The sequence below is a fragment of the Urocitellus parryii genome, chromosome 6 (genome assembly GCF_045843805.1).
Source record: "Urocitellus parryii isolate mUroPar1 chromosome 6, mUroPar1.hap1, whole genome shotgun sequence".
NCBI classification, from domain to species: domain Eukaryota; kingdom Metazoa; phylum Chordata; class Mammalia; order Rodentia; family Sciuridae; genus Urocitellus; species Urocitellus parryii.
In genome coordinates this window covers 59474478-59483243 of record NC_135536.1, presented here as the reverse complement: position 1 = coordinate 59483243, position 8766 = coordinate 59474478, and positions in this window count along the sequence as shown.

The window sequence follows — 8766 nt, the reverse complement described above, 5'->3', positions numbered from 1 at the left end:
ATAAGATCATGGAAAGAATTGGGTTGTTATTTTCAGGGTTGGTTTTAATATTTGGCTTCTTTTAGGTCTGGGATTCTCAACAGATGCCATAGCTACCTTTTAGGACAGGTGATTCTCAATATCAGAATCACCTGGATTAATCCCTGGGGATTTGGATGTTGCTGGGCTGGGTGGGACCTATGTGTGGGAGTTTCCAAGTTGTTGCTCAGATGATTATAATGTGCAGTCATCCTTGATAACCACTGATTAGAAAAAAAAAACAATCCCATCCCTGGCATACAAAGCCTACTGCAATGAAGTCCCACCTTCTCATTTCATATCCCACTATTTCTCCAGGAAATCCTATCTAGGCTGCAATCAATTCCACCTATTTGCTATTTTCTAAACCTGCTGAGATGTTCTGCGCCTATGGGTGATCATGAGCTTACCTCTGCCAGGAAAACAGCCCTCCCAAGCCCTCATTCTTCTCTCCTCTAGTATCAACTAATGCACTTCTCAAAATTCTCAACTTTCAAGTGCTATCTCCTATGTGAAATTTACAGTCACATAAGGCATTGATCAGTGCTTCATATTCTCCTTGGCTAGAGTGAGTCCTACCCTCCCTTTTCATGACTGTAGACCTAGAGCATGCCACTCTTTATTATTATTACTTACTAACTTTATGCTCGTATTTGCCCATGTGGCTTCTTATTCCCACAACACGTGTTGGGACAAGGGACCATGACTCAGGAACCATAAGACCTTTAAGGTAGTAGATGATAAATATTTCCAGGAAGCATTTACAGTAGTGTTTCTTAACCAGAGAATGACATGTCCCCCAGGAGACATTTGGCAATGTCCAGAGACAATTTGGTTTTTCAAGTTGGGTGCTGCTGGCATCTAATGGCTATAGGCCACCAATGCCGTCAAACATCCCGCAAAGTATAGGCAGCCCCTCAGAACAAAGCATCATCCAACCTGTAGTGTCTACTGGAAAAACTCTGAGCTAGAATAATTTATCAAGTAATTTGCCTATCCCCAAATTTTATATGTATATTTTATATATAATTTTAATCCCATCATGAACTACATGTCTAGATTTTTTCACTTAAAATTGTACTATCATCATAAGCATCACATTTGTTGTACCATATTTAATCAGTTTAATTATATGCTAATATAATTTTATATGTTTAATTTATGTAATTATATACGTTTAATTATATGCTATAATATGTCTAAACATTTTGTTAATAGTGGATATTTAGGTAGGTTTTATTTTTTCACCATTACATATTAAAACACAATGGATTTCTAGTAATCCCAAAACTTAGCAACATAGGAATCCATGATGGTTAATTTTAACCTGTCAACTTCACTGGGCTAAATGATGCCTACAGAGTGATAAAATGCTAACTGTGAAAGTGTTTCCAGAGGAGATTAGCGTTTTTGAATCAGTAGACCCAGTGAAGAAGATCCACTCTCACACTTTGTGCAGGCATCAACCAATAGATTGAAGGGCTGAATAAAACAAACATACCTACAGAGGAAGAGCAAATTTGCTGTCTTCTGTTGGGATATTAATCTTCTTCTGCCCTGAAAACACTGGAATATTTGGTTCTAATTTGAAGTATAACACCATCAACCCTTCTTCAGTTTTCAGGTGTCTGGACCTGAACTGGTAGTTACCCAATTGGTTTCCCTGGTTCTCAGTCCTTTGGACTTACATTGAATTATACACTGACTTTCCTGGGTCTTCAACTTGCACATGGTGGATGATGGGGCTTCTTGACCTACATAATTATGTGAACCAATTCTCTTAATAAATCTACTGATATGTGTTCTGATGATTCTATTTGGGTATATACATATTCCTACTGGTTCTCTCTGAAGAATCTTAGCAGTTCTATATCTTTTGCATTTCCATGTAAATTTTAGATTAGTCTTTTCTAATTCTTAAAAAAAAGCCCATGAGATTTTTATTACTCTATAGACAGTTTGGAGTTCAGTAGACATGCTAATAATCTTGATATTTCTATTCCATGAACATGGCTTAGGTCTCCATTTATTGAGGTCAACACAGTTTTCTAAGCTTCGATGTGATTTTAGATGTTTCACTGTCTGAGCAATTATTCCTTTCTTACAATCCTGGCACCAGGCAAAGGGAGAATTTTATCTGGTCCGGAAACTTTTTTCCTTAATGTTCTCAAGATTTCTATCAGTAAATTAGACAATGTGTCTTGAAGATCACAGATTACCAAAATTTTATCCCTCAGGAGGCTAAGTTCTCATTAGAGCATTTCTGGAAATAGTGGAAGTATTCTAAAGCAACAGTGGAAGTAATAGAGCCAAAGGAGCAGAGGAAAGTGATTATGTAAATATATGGACACTTAGGGCTATCCTACCTTGAGGACATAATGTCACATGTCTAGTCAGTGATCTGAGTGAACAGATTTAAAATTATTTTGGTGCTTCTTGTACATTCTAATTCTTGTCTGAATATTGAGCAGTATCATGGTGTCAAAGCCCTGGTAACATCAACCCTCTTCAACAATAACTTTTTAATAGACCTGAGTATTGCCACTCCAATCAAGCAGTTCTTAGTGACCACTGCTTTTATCATATTCCTAAAATCCAAACTTGGTACCTTACCCACATTGAAAGAATTTGGGGATGCTTCTCTGCATCTTGGCTTTTCAGTTTTTATTGAGGCAAAGTCTTACTTCAAATGATTGTAGGCAAATTAGCTGATGGGATTCTACAGCTGTGATTTTTTAGAAACTGCTCGGTAGAAAGAGGCAGTTTTTTTTTTCCCCAGCATTAGGTTTAGTGCTTTTTAAATGTAAGTTTATTAAGTGGTAATGGGCCTATAGATTGGTTTAGCTGTGTGTTCCTATTGAAGCTGTAAAATAGACTAGCAGTCTTCTCAAGCACGGATGTTTGTTGCTTTTATGCATGGCTGGGTTGGGGCAATTTTTAATGCTTTCCAGAATTTCAAGACTCATATGATTAGGTAATATTATATTTGATAGAAGAATTTTGAGGAATGTTTTTGAGATTTTGTTGTTTCCTTTATGCATAAATATTTTTTAAAAGATCCAAATGCACCTTTCCAGTTGAGAAGGAATAATGTTTTCTATCTTGAAGGTGAAACTCTTATCTTAATTTTGTCTGGCATTAACCCAAGGTAGACCGAATGGGCTAGGCATGGGTCAGCAAGCCTGAGTTGTCTGCCTGGTGTATTGTGTTGCTTGGGCTAATGTATCCAGTTTTATAGTTCAGCTGAGATTTTCATACTTGGCACTAACTGGAACATGGTAGTGGTTTCTGCCTAGGTGCCTTAAATGTGTAGTACTAAAAAGCCATTTTAAGATTTTTTTTTAATGATTAACAAAGATGGAAGTCAGAAAATAATAACAAAAATAGGGAGATTTAGTATTAAAGGTAAAGGAAACTTGCAATTTCTAAGTAGAATTTTTCGAACATAGAACCGACAGAGGTAGTTAGGCATTCTAACTTAACAAATTATGATTGCTCATTTTCTGGTTTATAGTAGGAAAACAGAAGCTGAATGATCCAGCTATTAGAATTTCTCTGCCTAAACTGATTAATGACATTGCTCCACCAGAAATTTATATTTCTCTTTCTTTGCTTTCTTTAAGTAATATGATTAAATTTTTCTGTAATTGGGATAATGATCTAATTTTGTATATTATTTCAATTTTTTAATATTTTAGAGTTTGATACTTTTGACATAAAAGTATAATATATCAAAAATGCCTCATGAGGTATGTAAAATTTTGACTGTCTAAATAAAGTTATTTGCTTTTATAAAAAAGACCAGAGAGTATGAGTCATCATAGAATTCACTCTTACATTTTATAAGCTAAGGGGCTCCTGCATTTTGAAATTACTCAGTGTATACATTTTGCGTTTACAGAAGAAAGGGAGAGAGTCCATGCTAAAATGTTTTTCTGGGACTAGACTAATGTGAGAACATCTGTCATGGTCAGTAGCTCTTTCATTTATTTTCAAAATAGTAATCACAAGGGGGATTTGATTCCAAGACTGGCTCCAAGGAAACAATATAAGTAAACCCTTCGGCATTTATATTTCTGATTAGACAGCACAAAAAATTTATTTCTGGTGAACATTCAGAGACAAGTTCTCCAACCATCTCTTTCAATCACTTCTCTATTGGGAGGTTCCAAGACCACCTTGGGCTTAATGATTCACTAGAAGAAATGACAGGACTCATAAATACTGTCATACTCATGATGATGGTTTATTACAGTGAAAGGATTCAAGTAAAATCAACAAAGGGAAAAGGGCCAGGGCAAAGTCCAAGAGAAATCAGAAAGATTCTAGGTGTCCCCTTCCAATGGAGTCACACACAAATGTCTTTAATTCTCTCAGCAAGATGTATGACAACACATGTTAAGTATGACAACCAGAGATGCTCTCTAAATCCTTGATGTCTAGGCTTATTACTGGGGGGAGTCATGTAGGTAAGAAGCACCTATGGTGACTACCCTACCCTCCTTCTCCCACTTACCCGGAGGTCAAATTAATGCACAGTATCCCTGAAAAGAAAGCAATCACCATAAGTCGCACTGTTGGCATATGCTATCTGCTCAAACCTATACAGGGTGGCCAAAGACCTCAGGAAAACAGAAACAGTCTTGTAAGGCAAGATATTCCAAGAGGTCAGAGTTGTTTTTTTTTTTTTTTTTTTTTTTTTTAAGTGGGTCCTGGTAAAGGACTTGTCCCTCTGAAAACAGGCCCTTCTTTGGAATGTACAATGTTTGAGCAACTGGGACCTAATGAATTTACCCCTTATTGCACATTTTCTAATCTGAAATTCCTGAGAAGACAGTGCCACAGATTAATCACAAAGCAAAACAGTGGACTAGACATTTAATTTAAGGGTAAAGAGGATCAGGGCAATGTTTAACTATCTGTACTATATTAGTTAGATTTTTGTTGCTTTGATAAAAATTCTTGACAAAAACAACTTATAGGAGGTAAGATTTGTTTTGGCTTTTGGTTCCAGAGGTCTCAGTCCATGGCTCTGGGCCTGAGGTGAGGCAGAACAACATGGCCAAGGTCATGGTTGAGAAAAACTGCTCAGCTTATAGCAGATGGGAAGCAGAGAGAAATAGAGAGGAAGGGGCAAGGGAGAAACTAATCCCTTCCAGGGCATGTCCACAGTGCCTACTTTTTAAAGCTAGGTCTCACCTCCTAGTAGTTATCAATAGTTTTATCCATTTGATGGATTAAATCACTGATGAGATCAAAATCCTCATGATTCAATCAGAGAGTTCCATCTCTGAACATTTGCTGCACTGGGGACCATGTTTTCAACACAAGAGCTTTGGGGTGAATATTTCGGATCCAAACCATAATACCCATCCCACTGTCTACCCCATAATTTATTTCCCTCTTCTTTCTCTTCAATCCTAAACCATCTCCCTTCAAATCAAGGCAGCCTTTTTTCCTAGTCTGCTCTGGCTTTCTGAAATAATGGTTGCTTTGTTTTAGTTGTAACCAAACCATTAGATGACAGAGATCATTTTAATATATATTTCCCATTCTTGAAATGTTGTAAGAATAACTTAAATAATATAGCTGGAAACACTTTCCTTCTGTGTGGGAAAGATGCTGGATAACTGAAAGAATAATGTGATTGCAGAATACACACTTAGAGATTTCTGGATGCTTACATATCTTCCTTTTGCTTTTTCTGAAATAGCATTTTTAAGCTTTTCTCAATGTAGCAATATATAATGGGAGAGAATTTTCACTTACCTTGTAGAAAGAAAATTGCACTTTTTTTGCCTGTTATCCTAAATGTAGCAACTCAACAAGTTATAATAGAAATGAGTCAGAAGTATAAAGACAACTCCCTGCCTCCCAGTGTAAGTGGGTAGTGTAAATTGGAGTGTGTACGCTGGGTTTGTGTAGCAGACAATGTAGACCAGAATTAGAAGAGCTGCTATTAACTCACTGGCAAAACACATGCTTTACAAGCCAAACACTTTAGCGATGGATGGGATGGTTCCAGACATTGTAGCTTCTGGAAAAACAAAACAAAACAAAACAAAAAACTACAAACAAAATTGTGTCTATTTTACAGTGTTGGAAGTCAGGCTTTTGGGATGTGTCTGTAGGGGGGTCAGGTGGTGGAGGTATGATCTCCCAGACAAGTCCTAATTAAGTTGCCTTGGCCCTCACTTTTGAGAATCAGTAGGTCTCCATTAAAAGAAAGCAGTGGCCTGACTGATGGGTGTGCAACCTGACTCTCAACCTGAAGTCCAGACTTCATTTCTTAGGAATAAAGTAAATTTATTCTAACAATTCCCACGTGACTCAAGAGAGAATTGTGAATTTTGGAGGAAGATTTTCTATTTTACTATTCTTTGGTAAAATTGTTATAATTGGTATGTAATCCATTCGGTTCTTAAGGATTATATTAAAAATATGAAGAACAAGAAGAAGGAGGAGTAGAAAGGGAGAAAAATAAATAGAAATTGATAATATGGTATTGTTTTCTGATTCTGAGAGACAATCTTCAGTCCAGTTCTTGCCGCATCCCGGCTGGGCACAGAATCACGAGCCACTCAAGCATGAACAAAACTTTATTTTTGAAAATGCCGCCAATACCCCGTACAAGTCCGGCCAGCAAGCCGGTCCACTCACGTGGTTGCGTCTCCTGGAACTGGGGCCCAGGACCTCCCCCGGAAAACCCTCCTACTATCCTTCCCCAACCAATGGGAACTCTCCAGGAGTCCCATTCCGTAGCAGGCCAAGGTGAACAGCAGGAGTCCAATTTCCATATGAATGTAAATCTTAACATAATCATATCATCTCAATGACTAGCTGGCAGTCACCTTAACCAAAGGTGCCATGCATCATAATACTTTGCTGTGGCTCCTAGCAAGTTCTCCCAGGCCTGAGATAACAAACTGTCATTCTATTGATGACAAGGGCTGAGAAGAGGCTTATCCATAGATTTAGGACCAGTGTATGTGTGACAGGGACTCCAAGGGCTGTTAAGGAGGTTGTTTTGACATAGGAGTACCAGGCTTAGCATGTTGGCTATGATTGTTCAAACTCTAAAAATCATATCAACACGTGTGCTCCTGAAGCTTTGCTAACCCAAACAGAGTATTCCTCCCTCATGGTCCCGTTAGTCACTGGAGGTCCACGAACAACAGAATTCCTTTAGGAGAGCACTGTGGAGTGGACAGGCTGATGAAAGTAACCCTTTATATTTGCGGCAGTGAGTCCTTTCTATCTCTCTCCTACAGAAGGGGCTACTAATCAATGGACAGCTAACCACTGAGTGGCATTTCCTTTTTTTCTTCTTTCCCAAATGGGCATCACTTGTCATTATTCTATTTTCCTTCTATGTTTAGAAACAGAGGTGAAATTATTGAATGGTTGTAGTTTGCTAAGTCTTGAAGAACCCTATCCACGAAGAGGCTGCATGATATTCAGAAATTTCTGAGTTTACTAGATTTTGACTTCTGTCCCTAAGACAAAGATTTAATGTGTTGTTAGTTGTATGTGAATATTTGCATAATGCCAAGTAAAATAAGTTCCCATTTATGTGTATTGGAAAAAAGATTGTAATATGTTTGGAGGTTAAAGGTGAGTTTTACATCTCTTGGTTCTGCTTGTTCAGAATCTATTTCTCTCCCTTCTTTAAGAAGATAATGCCCTGTTGTGTATATGGCAAGTACTGGGGACCATTTCATGTGGTAATATGGCTCAGCTTGTCTCTTCCCTCTTTCAAAGGGGTATGTATTAGATTGGGCCTGATCAGTCATGATTTTGGCCACAGAGCTTGCTTAAGAAAGAATATGAAACCCCAATCAGAGCTTTGGGGAAAAATACTCTGCCAGGGTTACTAAAGTCTAAAGGTGTGAGTCTTGGACTGCTAATGGTCATCATGTTCCCACCATTCCCACTCCTTTCTAGGCATGAATGAAGAGAAACATAAAGCCTGCAGATGTTCATTTGGCTATCTGTATCCAGCAATGTTTTAAGCCAGCTAGCTTTCCCTTTCAACATTTTAATTGTGTAAACTTGTGATTTCCTTTTTTTACTTAAAATAGCTTGAATTGCATCTCTATCTCTTGCAACTGAGAGAGTCCTGCAAAATATAGAAACAGATCCTCACTCTTCTCTGAAATAGTTTCTTTCACTAAAGTGAGTTGAAAATCTATGGTGGGATTATTGTGGGAATTAAAAACAAAAGCACCATATATATTAAGGGTGGCATCAGAGGGCTATTTAACACTTTGTCCTTTACAGACTTATATTCTCTAGTTAAAATTTCTTCCTCCTTGTGTTCCAGATTTAAACAGTATAGTAACTATGATGGTTAACCTGGATTGTCAGCTTGATTTGATTGAGAAATGCCAAGGATTTCTGACTTCTGACTGTGTCGATGAGTGTTTTTTCAGAGATGGTTGACATGTGGGACAGCAAACTGAAGAGGAGACCCATCCTGAATGTGGATGGCACAGTCCAATAGGCTGGGAGCCCAGTTGAAGTAAAGGCTAAAGGAGGCAGTTGAGGCAGACGCTAGCTCAATTCTTGATTCTCCTTAGGTGGGAGCTATCAAAGCTCATGCTCCTGTGGTCATCTGAGGACATTTGACTCCAGCTACTTTATTCTTCCCAGACAGACTCTGACCAGCCAGATTCCAAGGAGTTCCTAGTCTTGCACTGGGGCTACACAATTGATACCTCTTGTTTTGAGGTTCCAGCTTCCTCTAGC